At 44.0% G+C, this 12,617-nt stretch overlaps 1 protein-coding gene across 1 annotated transcript in view; it reads left to right on the forward strand.

The window, feature by feature from the left end:
- Nucleotides 1-2,933: 2,933 nt before the first annotated feature.
- Nucleotides 2,934-12,617, forward strand: part of LOC144585017 (uncharacterized) — a 231,824-nt gene continuing 222,140 nt past the window's right edge. The window contains exon 1 of the mRNA XM_078382461.1: nt 2,934-3,041. The gene's annotated coding sequence lies outside the window, so the exon portion shown is untranslated. The remainder of the gene's footprint in view (nt 3,042-12,617) is intronic.

Raw genomic sequence — 12,617 nt, forward strand, 5'->3', positions numbered from 1 at the left:
TTCTTGCATTTCCTTTTCTTTGGGATGGTTTTTGTTGCTTCCTCCTGTACAATGTTATGAGCCTCTATCCAAAGTTCTTCAGGCACTCTGTCCACCAAATGAAGTTCCTTAAATCTGTTCTTCACTTCTACTGTGTATTCGTAAGGGATTTGGTTTAGATTATACCTGAGTAGCCCAGTGGTTTTTCCTACTCTCTTCAGTTTAAGCTTGAATTTTGCTATAAGAAGCTGATGATCAGAGCCACAATCGGCTACAGATCTTGTTTATGCTGACTGTATAGAGCTTCTCCTTCTTTGGCTGCAGAGAATACAATCAATCTGATTTCGATATTGCCCATCTGGTGGTTTCCATGTATAGAGTCGCCTCTTGTGTTGTTGGAAAAGAGTGTTTGTGATGACCAGCTTATTCTCTTGACAAAACTCTATTAGCCTTTGTCCTGCTTCGTTCTGAACTCCAAGGCCAAACTTCCCTGTTGTTCCTTTTATCTCTTGGCTCCCTACTTTGGCATTCCAATGCCCTGTGATGAGAAGAACATCTTTCTTTGGTGTCAGTTCTAGAAGGTGTTGTAAATCTTCATAAAACTGTTCAATTTCAGTCTCCTCAGCAATGCTGGTTGGTGCATAAACTTGGATTATTGTGATGTTGAAAGGTCTGCCTTGGATTCATATTGACATCATTCTATCATTTTTGAGATTATATCCCATTACGGCTTTTCCCACTCTTTTGTTGACTATGAGGGCTACTCCATTCCTTCTACGGGATTCTTGCCCACAAGAGTAGACATGAAAGAAAGAAAAGAAAGAAAAGAAAGTCCTCAAAGACTGAGTCGCCTCAGGCTGGAGAAGGTGCGGGGGGGGCGGGGAGGAGGGAGAGGCGAGCCTGAGGGGACTCCGTGAGAAACACACGCAAAGGGGGCCCCCGGAGGGGGGGAGGCCTTGCTCGGGGGGGGAGTCCCTCCTGTCCCTTTGGAGTATTGGGATCTCGGACCCCACCCTGACTTCCCGCCCCTCTTTCCCCACACAAACACACACACACCACACACACAAAGGAAGCCCCATTAAAGATCCCCCCTCCCGCCGAAGATTCCACAGAAAGGCCCCCCTCCTGCACCCCCACCGAGTATTTTTCTCCCCTTCAGGGGGAATGTATTTCTAGGGACACCCCTTCCCCCTCCCTCTTCCCCCCCAAAAAGGCCCCCAAATCGCCCCCCCTCCATTGGGATCCTCAGGCGGGGAAAGAGGTCGGGGAGGGGGCGAGAGAGGAAAAGTGGGGGCAGGGAGGGGGCACGGTCCCCCACTTCCGGTTCTATTGGGGGAACGCAGCGCCGGAAGCAGCCCCTCCTCCCCCTCCTCTAAAACTTTCGTAGCTCTACGTCCTTCCGGAGGATGGAGACTAAAAGTTACCGAATCTATGCCCCTCCCACTCCTGCTCCCCCCTCCTCTTCTCAACGGTGATTCGTTGAGAGGAAAGGGAGGGGGGAGAACGTAGAGCTACAAAAGCTGTAGAGGAGGGGCTGTTTCCGGAAGCCGAGGCCGTGCAAGGGAGTGGGAGGAGGGGGTGGGGGGAGGAGGGGGCACAGAGAAATGGGGCTTGGAGGAGGGAGAAGACAGGGGGTCAGCTGGGAGGGAGGGGTGTGGATGATGAGGATGATATTTCTATGGCAGCCAAGGGGGCTGCTGAACCCCTGCAAAGGAGGGAAGTTCCTGTCACGAGAACCAGGCCCTGACCTGAACCCAGACCCTCCACCCCCCTTCCATGCTTTTCCCACCCACAGGAATGGGGGCAGGAGAGCCCCTGGGGGGGAGGGGCTGCACGACTCCTACACTGGGAAAAGTGTGTGTGTATGTGTGCGTGCGTGGAGTCTTGTGTGAGGTTTGCTGATGATGATTTTGGGTTTATAAAAATATTCTCAGGAAATTGTCTGAATCTCCTCTTGGTTTCCAGGAAGAGACTTTCTTAGAGGCAGGAAATTCAGTCATTAGATTCTTAATTAGCTTAGAAGTCATTTATTTATTCAAAATTACTTTTATCCTGCCTTTCCCCTCTTTGCTTCTTTATGTCTTAACTGTTTTTGTTGGCGCAAGGGATGGTGGTCGCCTGGATGGCCAGACCTTGGGGCTTGAGGGGCTGAGCAAAGGTCCTCCTGGAAGGTCTTAGAAAGCAGGCGGAGGTTGTGTATCATCATCACACGGGGGGTGCCGGACCACCACATTCTTCTCCATAGCCTCTTTCCGGTTTTTCATGCCTCTGTGAAATAGTACGGGGAATTAATGGAAACCTGAAACACTCCACAGGCTGAGGGTGGAGGGGTGAACAGGAGTCCCCCCCCAGCACCCCCGCCATTCCCAGAGTGACACCACGCGAGGGACCATCCCAGAATCTGACTCCCCTTTTTCATCAAGTGACCACTCCTCCCCCAGACACAAAGCCACGGTCAGGGCTGTGAAGGGCAAAGAGCAGAAGAGGGTCTCCTGCAGAGTCCCAGGGGTCCCCAACCTCTGGCCTCCAGATGTTCTTGGACTGCAACTCACAGAAGCCTCCACCACCCCCTTTATTGGACAGGATTTCTGGGAGCGGAAGTCCAAGAACATCCGGAGGCCCAAGGTTGGGGGGGGGACCCCCTGATGTAGACCCCCTGGATGGCTGCCTTGGGTGTGGCCACTCTTCAGCCACCCTTTGCTCTGTTAGGCTTGGCCTCCTTTTTCCTGCTGGCAAGGCGGGCACGAGATTGTACAGCAGTTTTGGGCTATATCCTGGCTTTTGGAATCATGGGTACAGAAGCACACAACCCCCCTCACATACACATTCATAAACTAAAGGGTATTTTTTGAAGAATTGAATTCTCCAGATTGTCAAAAAGACAAAGGCTTTTATGCTAAGGGAAGGCTTTTGGTTTTGTCCATCCGAGAAGGCTCCAGAATGATTTATTTTTATTTTTCTCTCCCAAGGACGAGGTGAGACTCAGCTGATGCTCTCCGGCTTTTCTCTGGATGAAAAGACAAGAATCAAACTCCAAAGCCCCCAAAAAACTTGAATAGCAGGTGAGATCTCTTTCGTTCTTTGGGACTAGAAGCACCACTGTGTTTGTTTATTTATTAAATGATAACCCTATGATTAACAGGATGCTAATCCTGAATTACATCAGTATTTCAGAGAATTTTAGCCCAATCACAGAAAGCATCAGGAGCGTTTGGAGGGCGCCTTCTACCAGACCTTCCATGGTGCCTGGTGAGGGCAAGAGGGGCCACCGAGATGGGCGTGACAGTGCAAAGGAGACTGAGTTGGTGGGTGTTTGTGCATTTATCGGGCCCCAGGCATGGATTTTAGAGATGGTGCCACTTGCTTTAAGCAAGTGGTAGATGGAGCACGTGCACACACAGAAACACACACACACACACATACATGCATACGTACATAAATGTGGGTTGAGGATTTCTCCCCTAAGGTTCCCAAAGAGTTTTTTAAAAACATTGTCAAGATCTTTGTCCACCATTTCCCCAAAACTTACTGAATCTGTGGCAGAAACGTCATTGAAATAAAGTTTGCGGATGATCTTTGGTCATAAGAGGACATCAAAAGAAAAAGTTTCCATTTTGAGTCCCAGCATCAGATGAAGGGGTGAAAGATACATGGAGACAGAGAGTATAGGATCCGATGGACCTCTTCATTATTGAGGAAAAAAATGAGAGAAGGAAAATAAAATAGGATGCAAGTCATTTCATTTATGATCCCCTTTCTGTTTTTCATTGCCTCTAGCTTCAGTCTTTTTTCAATGGTCTCCTCATTTTTCCAAATTTTTTACCTTCTCCTTCCTTTCTTTACTATTCTTTTGCCCATTTTTCTAATTGAACTATGTTTAGTCATGACATTCTCTCTTCTCCCACTGTCTTTCCTATTTGCTTGCTATCTTGTATCTGTTTCATCCAAATTTTTATAAACCCATTAAAAATTTTCTGGATAATTTCTCAACCACTTTGGTCAGAGGGGAGATTGGTGGACTTAATACTTCCCTACCAACTTCCTAACATGCTGTAATTTTCCATGTATAAGATGGTATTTTTTCCACACCTCACTGGTTACACAGAAGTAAGCTGAGAGGATGGAGAAAACAAAAAAGGGCACGTATGTTGCCTCTGTAAACAGGCTTCCTTCAATCATGAGGCTTAACTTCCTACAGTCAGTAAACTTAGCTTGATCCAATCACGAGTCTTGTGGAACTAACGTCAGCTGATGCTCTATAAACCGATTGGGACACACCTCATTGGAGGTGGAGACTGCAGGCTCAGAAGCAACAGGGACTACTAATGTCCGAGTATTCTGAACCCAGAGGCTGAATACTCAAAGCTACATTTTTTTAATTTTGGGGTTAGAAAAGAGTCTGTGTGGGTCTTATGAACAAAGGTGTCTTATAAATGGAAAAATACAGTATTTTGTAAGAACAGGATTATCAGTCTTTTTAACCAATTCCCCAATGTTTTCTTTGAAAAAAAAAATATTATCCAAAATTCCCTCCCTTCCATGCATTTCTAATTGTTTTCATATTAAATATTTATTGTTGGTTATAAGCCTAGAGTGGTCGTTTTGACCAGATAGGCGGGGTATAACTAAAATAAATAAATAAATAAATAAATAAATAAATAAATAAATAAATAAATAATACCTGAAATATATCCTATTTGATTTGCTATATTTGATATTGGTTATCTGACAACCTTCTTTTTGTAATATTTACCGACATATTAATCCTAGCTTTCTTACTATTATTGCAATATGTATTATTCATCACTCGCCATTATTTTAACTACTGTATTTTTCGCTCCATAAGACACACCTTTCCATAAGACGCACCAAATTTTTAGGAGAAGAAAACAGGAAGAAAACAATCTGCTTTCTTCTCCTAAAATTTGGTGAGCCTTATGGAGAGGTCCATCTTATGGAACACACCCTAGGGTCCTAGGGTGTGTTCCAGGACCCTTTGGAGACTCACCCTGCCCCCCCAGGGGCCAGAGGGGGTGAAATTGCCACCTTCTGGGACTCTTCTGAAGCTTTCCAAGCCTCAGAAGAGCCGCAGAAGGTGGCAATTTTGCCCCCTCTGGTCCCCGGGGGGGGGCGAGGGTGAGTCTCCAAAGGGTCCTAGGGTGTGTTCCAGGACCCTTTAGAGACTAACCTTGTCCCCCCACAGGTCAGAGGGGGCAAAATCGCCACCTTTTGGGGCTCTTCTGAAGCTTCCCAAGCCTCAGAAGAGCCCCAGAAGGTGGTGATTTTGCCCCCTCTGGCCCCCAGGGGGCAGAGGGAGTCTCCAAAGGGTCCTAGGGTGTGTTCCAGGGTCCCTTGGAGACTCGCCCTGCCCCCCGGGGTCCAAAGGGGGCAAAATCACCACCATTTGGGGCTCTTTTGAGAGTTGTGAGACTTCAGAAGAACCCCAAAAGGTGGCAATTTCACCAGCGCTGACCCCGTGCAGGGGTGGGGGTAGCGTCGCAAGGGTCCTGAAAGGCTGACCCGGATCCTTGGGACGCTCCCGCCACATCCCCCACGGGGCCAGGGGGGTGAAACTGCCAGGTTCTGGGAGTCTTTTGAGGCTTCCCAAGCCTCAAAAGATGCCCAGAATCTGGCGATTTCACCGGCACTGGCCCTGTGCGGGGGTGGGGGTACCGTCGCAAGGGACCGGGTGAGCCTTCCAGGACCCTTGCGACGCTCCCCCCACCTGGAAGCTGGTGATTTTGCCCACGCTGGCCCCGTGGGGTGGGGGGAGCATCGTATGGGTCCTGGAAGGCTCACCTGGACCCTTGCGACGCTCCCCTCCATGGGGCCAGCTGGGACCGAATTGCTGCCTTCGCTCCATAAGACTAATGGACTTTCCTACCCACATTTTGGGGGGGAGTGCGTCTTATGGAGCAAAAGATACGGTACTTACCCATAATCTTTATTGGTAGCATCCAGAATAGGAAATATAATTTAGGGATCTATTTCATTTTAAGTAATGCATTTCTGCCAAACTACAAAATGTTTCATGTTTTATATTCCTTTATCTTTTTACTTATCTTGTTCTTCAACCTATCCGAATTGATTTTAATTTCACCTTGTAATTTCCAAGTAATCTTTACCCAAGTGTGCTAGGGAAGAAAATAAATAAAAAAGGTCTGTTCCATGGACAGAGTGTTGGTGGTTGGTCGGGTAAGCTTTTCTTCATTCCAGCCTGGTGTGCAACCTTTGGAGTCCTCCAGAACTCTTCATCAGCTTCAGTAGTGCTTATGTCAGAGTGTCGCAGTTTTTAGCAGTGACTGTTGCCGAAGCCCCATGTTGCAGTCCCAGAGACACTAGACTTCTAGCAACTAAGTCTATTGACATTTATATACAGCAGCAACAGCATAACAGTCCACAATCATCTCCATTAGCCAAGAGAAAGAAGTTATTACCCAGTGTCCATATAGACTATCACACTGTCCAGTCTGTGGTCAGAGACCTGACGTTATCTTCACCCTTAAGTTGCGTGTTCCCGTGTCCTTGTCGGGCACACCTGCTGAACACTTTGGACATGATCTCTATGCTGAGTGTTCATGGCTATAAAATTCAGGTTCTGTTTTCTTTGGCTTATTTTATATAACTTTACAGCATGAATCTGGGATATTTGCTTCTGTAGCCGGGATTCAAAAAAAAAAGTTCCAGTATTGCTGCACAATGTTGTGCCTGTGTTGCCAGCAGGAGAAAAAGTTGCCAAGATTCCCATAGGTTTAAATATCTGGTTGCAGAACCAGAGGATGCCTGCTGTTTCTCCCACGGATAAGGTCAGCCTGTATGGCCTTTGGAAAACTGCAGGGTCTCAGAAACAGGGAATGGGGAACGACTTTTGAGTATTCTCTACCTAGAAACCCCCCAAAAAAGGGTTGCCATCAGTCAGAATTGACTTGATGGCCCATGTTTAATAGTATTTTGGATAGTGGTTAATATTAATCAACTATATTTTCCCGTCACTGGCCCTTTGGGAAGTATCAATTCAGGCAAGGGGAGTCCAATGTTGTTTGCACAATACGGCAAATTTTTCAAATGTTGCCAGTCAAGCCTTCAGGAGACATATGCCTTTCAAAGGAGTCAAAGACAGAGCAAATTTTTGGTTTGACCTCCAGTTAGATTCTGCTCTCTGCTATATTCTCAAGACATCTCCTTTTTTCTCTATCAGGTAACACACGATGGCCAGAATTATACTTCTTCTGGCCCCGAAAACAGTCAAGTGTGAAGCTAGGAAGAAAAGCTTGGAAAAACCCATGAGCTAAAGGAGAAATGGCTTAAACGCCTGAAGTGTGGAGAAAGCTTCAGACCAGTGCCACTAGTTCAGTTTAAAGAACTCACCCTGGGGAGAAATGATACAAAAACATGAAATGTGAAAAGAGTTTCAGCGGGAGAAGAAATCTGCGTTCACATCAAAGGACCCATACTGGGGAGAAACCACATAAATGCATCGAATGTGGAAAGAACTATAGTCACAGTGGTAATCTTAGGTTACATCAAAGGACCCACACTGGGGAGAAACCACATGAATGCATGGAATGTGGAAAGAGCTTTAGTCGCAGTGGCAACCTTACGTCACATCAAAGGACCCACACGGGGGAGAAACCACATAAATGCACGTAATGTGGAAAGACCTTTAGTCACAGCGGTCATTTTAGGATACATGAAAGAACCCACACTGGGGAGAAACCACATAAATGCATTGAATGTGGAAAGAGCTTTAGTCACAGTATTCCGCTTAGGTCACATCAAAGAACCCACACTGGGGAGAAACCACATAAATGCATGGAATGTGGAAAGAGCTTTTGTCGCAGTGGTGACCTTACGTTACATCTAAGGACCCACACTGGGGAGAAACCATATAAATGCATGGAATGTGGAAAGAGCTTTAGTCGCAGTGGTGACCTTACGCCGCATCTAAGGACCCACACTGGGGAGAAACCACATAAATGCACGGAATGTGGAAAGAGCTTTAGTCAGAGTGGTAACCTTAGGGTACATCAAAGGACCCACACTGGGGAGAAACCACATAAATGCATCGAATGTGGAAAGAGCTTTAGTCGCAGTGGTGACCTTACGTCACATCTAAGGACCCACACTGGGGAGAAACCACATAAATGCACGGAATGTGGAAAGAGCTTTATTCACAGTGGTCATCTTAGGTCACATCAAAGGACTCACACTGGGGAGAAACCACATAAATGCATGGAATGTGGAAAGAGCTTTAGTCGCAGTGATGCCCTTACGTCACATCAAAGGTCTCACAATGGGGAGAAACCACATAAATGCATGGAATGTGGAAAGAGCTTTAGTTGCAGTGGTCAGCTTAGGTTACATCAAAGGACCCATACTGGGGAGAAACCACATAAATGCATGGAATGTGGAAAGAGCTTTAGTCACAGTGGTAATCTTAGGTTACATCAAAGGACCCACACTGGAGAGAAACCACATAAATGCATGGAATGTGGAAAGAGCTTTAGTCTCAGTGGTTACCTTACATCACATCAAAGGACCCACACTGGAGAGAAACCACATATATGCATGGAATGTGGAAAGAGCTTTAGTCGCAGTGATGCCCTTACATCACATCAAAGGTCTCACACAGGGGAGAAACCACACAAATGCATGGAATGTGGAAAGAGCTTTAGTGACAGGGGTCAGCTTAGGATACATCAAAGGACCCACACTGGGGAGAAACCACATAAATGCATGGAATGTGGAAAGAGCTTTAGTCTCAGTGGTCACCTTAGGGTACATCAAAGGTCTCACATTCGGGAGAAACCACATAAATGAATGGAATGAGATTTAGTCGCGGTGATGCCCTTAGGTTACATCAAGGAATCTGCACTGGGGAGAAACCACATGAATGCATGGAAAGTGGAAAGAGCTTTGTCATGGTTTACCATTTGTTTTAAAAAATGCCGGTGCTTCATTTCAGAGGATAGACAAGCTTTTGCATGGTCTTACATTTGCTAGTGTTTATCTTGATGATATTGCAGTTTTCAGTTCTGATTTTGAATCTCACATGTCACACATTGAAAGTGTGTTGTCTAGAATCCAGCAAGCAGGATTGACAGTCAAAGCGACTAAATGTCAGTGGATGCAGGGAAAAGTCATGTACTTGGGTCATTTAATTGGACAAGGAGAAATCCAGCCTTTGCAAGCCATAAATGATTGGCCTATTCCTACAACTAAAAAGCAAGTTCAATCCTTTTTGGGCCTATTTGGCTATTAAAGAAAATTCATTCCTGATTTCAGTTATTTGGCAACGCCTTTGACGGAGCTAACTAAGAAAAGACAGCCTGTCAAGGTAAAATGGACACCTGAGTGTCAAGGTGCTTTTGAAGCCTTAAAGGCAAAGATTAGTGCTGCACCTATACTAAAATCACCTGACTTTGACATACCATTCATTCTACAAACAGATGCTTTAGATTTGAGTCTTGGAGCTGTACTGTTACAGAAAGGGGAAGATGGGATTCCTAATCCAATCTCATATTTCTCCAGAAAACTCTTAGAAAGAGAAAGAAATTACTCAGTTCCAGAAAAAGAGGCCTTATCTATTATCTGGTCTCTTAATCTTCTTAGGCCTTATCTGTGAGGATGTAAATTCACTCTGCAGACAGATCATAGAGCTTTGGTTTGGTTGCAGAAGATGAAATCTCACAATCAGAAATTGCTGAGATGGCATTTGGCATTACAAGATTTTGATTTTGAAGTTCAGCACATTCTTGGAAAGTTGAATGTTGTGGCAGATGGTCTTTCCAGAATGTATTGTGAAGATCAAGATGTGACAGACCGTTGAAACACTGTTAATGTTTCACTGTTTCACTACTGATATGTTCCTGAGCACATGTAGAGTGCGTACTGTATTGAGTATTACTAACATGACTGTTTTTCTATTTTTCAGATAGTAGAAGTGCTTAACCTAAAGAATGTATTTACATGTTGCTGTTAGAATGTTTTTCTACCTCAATGCTTTGCTAGATTAAATGCTATTTTGAATGTGTTAAAGTTCATCATTAGTATTTGCACTATGTAACCAGCTAATTACTGCTTATTATTGTAATTAGTAGCCAAAAATGGAAACTAGATTTCCTGTTTCAGATTTTTGGAACTCCCAGAGGTGGCATGTCATGGTTTAGGTTATTAAGACTAAAATGTGATTTACTAATGGGATTTGAAGTCATGGAATTTTGTAGAAGGAATCCATATTGGTCTGTGTTAGCATAACTGGATGCTTCGCGAAGCTGTTTCTCCTAGAGCTAACTGGAATTTTCCATGAAGCTGCCTTGGCCAGAGACAATAAGGAGCCAAGACACATCATCAGGACAAAGGACAACAACACCTGCACATCCCATGGGAAATGAAGGTGGAGTGTGAAGAGACAGCCCTTTATGCTGATTGGTTAACATCACAGAACAGTGGAGAAGAAGGGTGGTCCCAGCATGAAAGAAAAATGGCGAATGGAGACGGAGAGAGCTTGGATTTTTGGAATGATTTTAGTATTGATTTTAGGATGGAGTTTTGAGTTCCAAATGCTAGTTTTTGCTGTTATGCTAGGATGTAGTTCAGAGAAAGCATACAGAAAAGGGGACTATGCCTAGCTTACTTTCTAAGCTAGTTTTAGAGTTTTTTATTTTATTTTTGTAGCTGGAATTTGCTAAGATTCTAACTGCTGTTATTCATGGAAATCTACTGGAATGCTATGCTTTTGCAACAAACTGAATATCTCTAAATTCTTTATTTTTCTAATAAAACAATAATTCTTAAAATCCTAAATTTGGTCTCTTGAACAGCAAATCTGAAATACTAAGTGACAGGCCACAGAGATGCTACTTGAGTCCATTACCACCGTGAGTTTTGTTTGTCTTGACAGACTTTAAAACTCATGATTTCTAGCTTTGGTTGTTCTCAATTAATTGCTCATTAGAACAGACTTGGGAAAAGGGTAAGTGGTACTGCCTGGCTGGGTTGCCTGGACTCTGCTCAAATGTTTTAGGAGTACACTTACACCTGGAACCTCTCTGTTCAAGCATCAGGTGTTCTTTTAGAAGCCCCTGGGTGCTCGCAAACTTTATTCAGAGTGGTAAGCTTAGGTTACATCTGTCATGATGTACAGTAGGTTATTGAAGCTAGAATGTAATTTCTAAATGGGATTTGCAGTCATGGAATGATGTAGAAGGAATCCATTTTCGGTCTGTGTCATTTTTACTAGAAGCATCGAGATGCTGTTTTTCTTCACAGCCAGCTAGCAATGTTATCTTGCAGTTAGCTTGGCCAAGGCCAAAGAAAGAGCCAAAACGTAGGGAAAATGGAAACAGCACCTGCAGTCCCATGCGAAAGGAAGGCGGAGAGAGAGACGAGCAGTCCTTTGTCCTGATTGGTGAGCAGAGTGAAGAGAGAAGAAGGGGGGTTTCTTATGGGAGTTTCCAGTATTTTGCTAGGATGTAGTTCTTAGTAGGAGAATGGAAAGGAGGGCTCTGCCTTACCTATTCCTTATCTAGTGAGTATTTTTCTTAGATAGTGATTTTATTATTTTATTTTTGTAGCTGGAGTTTGCTAAGTTTCTAATTGCCTTAGTTATGGAAATGATTTTGAATGCTATGCTTTGCAATAAACTGAATTCAACTAAATATTTTTCTAATAAAACAATTATACTTAAGAACTTTTGTTTGGTGTCTTGAACAGACAACCTGTTACCATACTTAATTTGATTTTCTAACAGGCCACAAACTATGGTGCTTTGAGTCCAGTATTTTCTTGAGTTCTCGGAGTTCTGAATGACTCTAAGACTCATGATTATATTTTGGTTTCTCAATGATTTTAAATTGGGAATATGTAATGAATTTGATTATGAAAATAGAATAGAGTTGTATTTCATAGGATTTATTTCAGAGCTGCAACGAAAAAGCTAGAAATCTGCTTGTGTCCAGGTGCTAATTAGAGAAAAAGTTGCCAAGATTCCCATAGGAGAGAGCATCCTGAATATTGACAGCAGGACTGGCAGTTCTTCTCCAGCTAAAGAAAAAAAAAAGTCAAGATGACCGTTATCTTATCAAAACTCCAACTAACAAGGACACAAAGGCTTAATTTAAGAAAGATGGGCGAAGAAGGACTGAGAAGGAGAGGACGGAGAAGAGAGATGGGGGAGAGTTTGCTTTCACGACAGCCAGAGACGACACACGGAGAGAGACGCGTCTGGCAGAACTTTAAACAGAAGACTGTGTAAGAATGTTTATTTAAGATATAGCTAGACTGTTTATTATTTTCACTTTATAGAGGAAATGACTGGTGGCTAAGGCTGGGGGTTATTTTGGAAATAATTTGGAAATACTGAATGACGTTAAAATGAGCTTGTTGAAATGATACCTTTTGTAATAAAATATAAAAAGACAAATTGTCTGTAAGCTGTCTCCTTGTTTAGACCAAGCTACTGTAGTAAATTGGATATTTTAGAACTAGGATTGTTTTGATCTGGCCACATTACGCTACCAAATGAGGGTCCTAAAGTAATAAAAGAGGAAGAGCAGACCTTCCAGATTGTTTAATTAAAATCGAGACAGACTTGGGTGAAGGAGTGAGAAGTCGCCTAGAGCAAAATTACAGGACCC

Source organism: Pogona vitticeps, chromosome W (assembly GCF_051106095.1).
Source record: "Pogona vitticeps strain Pit_001003342236 chromosome W, PviZW2.1, whole genome shotgun sequence".
Taxonomy (NCBI): domain Eukaryota; kingdom Metazoa; phylum Chordata; class Lepidosauria; order Squamata; family Agamidae; genus Pogona; species Pogona vitticeps.